The sequence below is a fragment of the Aplysia californica genome, unplaced genomic scaffold (genome assembly GCF_000002075.1).
Source record: "Aplysia californica isolate F4 #8 unplaced genomic scaffold, AplCal3.0 scaffold00203, whole genome shotgun sequence".
Taxonomy (NCBI): Eukaryota; Metazoa; Mollusca; class Gastropoda; order Aplysiida; family Aplysiidae; genus Aplysia; species Aplysia californica.
This window is the reverse complement of record NW_004797473.1, coordinates 903,519-905,209: the sequence shown is the minus strand read 5'-3', so window position 1 is coordinate 905,209 and position 1,691 is coordinate 903,519.

Here is a 1,691-nt window from a genome sequence, read left to right as displayed (position 1 = left end):
ATACTGGACGAATTGACAACATGGCTTGGAACAGCAAGAACAACAGACACCATCGCTGCAACGCAAGACAGAGTGAAGTGGAGGTCCATGATCGCTCACGCCAGTCGGCAAGGCACCGGATGATGATGATGGTGATGAGATTATTGGAAGCATAACTTTTGGTATACATCATCAATGCCTTTAACCCCTGGCAGGGTATAGGCCATATACAAGCTCCTTCCATTAATCTCTGTCGTGGGCCATCCTTCTAAGCTCGTTCCAAAAGAGCTTCATCTCTTTCATTGTCCTTTCCACACATCTCCTCCATGTTTCCCTTGGCCTACCCCTGCCTCGTGCTCCCTGTGGGTTCCACTGCAGCGACTGTCTTGTGATGTTTCCTCTGGGCTTTCTGAGGGTGTGTCCCATCCATCGCCACTTTTTAAAGTCCTATTTCTACTTCTATATCCTTTTTTCCTGTCCTTTCCCACAGCTCTTCATTTCTTACGCTATCCTGCCATTTAATTCTTCGGATACTCTTTGGTATGCATAGTGGAGAAACAAGCCGTCTCTTTGTATTGAATTTATACAGATGTTTGGCTGATGCAGAAGAAGTGCGAGCTGATAGGTGACATATTTTGAGTTTGTCGTATTTTCTCCTTTGTATCTTTAGGTAGCCTCTAGATCAGTATCAAGATCAAAATAAAGGAGTTCCTTGTAGCCCTTTCCAGTCCATTCCTGTTCACGGGAAGCTCGAGTTTGGGTTTGAATTAAGCAGTGAATGTGTTTAATGTGGGTGATTTTACACCCACATCGACTCAATTTAGACATTCTAGGAGGCGGGCTTTGACCCTGCCTATCAGGTCAACCCGGGCTGAGACGGACGCAACATCGAGAGAGAAAACTTGGTCGCTTTTAAGCACAAGGGGGCTATCACGAAAAATGTTGTTTTGAGAAAATCGAAGGTAAAGTTTTTTACCCTTATTCAGTTTCTATAAAAGACAAGGAGAGTTTTCTCTATAACCAAACAAATATACACACAGATGAAACCAAACTTCTCCTATAGGTAGAGCAATGCCCAATTTTGGTGCAGGTCAGGATTTCTAGAAGCCAGGGTTAGTCCGCTTGTCCTTAAAAGCGACCGATTCCCCCCACACTGGAATCGAGCCCGGGTCTACTGCGTGCGACAGAGACGCACTGAGCCACTACACCATAGACACTGCATGGTAGACAAACTGTGAGGCAAAAACAATTATGGAATTAATGGCATTCGGCTCTGGGCTGAAAAAACAAAACATCTGTGTTGCCTGTTTGTTTTTTCTCAGCAACGTAGGGTGTTTGGCGGGTGCTCTGGTACGGTTTGCTGCTCCCTCCTTTCCTATCAAACATCTACCGTCCTTATCTTTCCTCCTTCTTTTTGTGTTTGTTACTCTCTCGTTGGGGAAGTAAAGGCGGCGTGGAAAGGAACTGGCCACCCTACAACACTATGTCGAAGGCCCAGGAAGTTGTCTCGTTAACAAGACAATCCCCAATGTCCGGATCGGATGCGGAAACAACTTTACTTTACTCTCTCGTAATACTTCTAATCTTCGTCACTTATATGACCGTATTGCGTTGCAAGTGCCGTAAAACTCTTACTGAACCTGAATCTTGACTTTTGCAGCCCTGGGAAGTCTGCAAGCCGTGTGTCCACCTGTCTTGTACTACGCGACAAG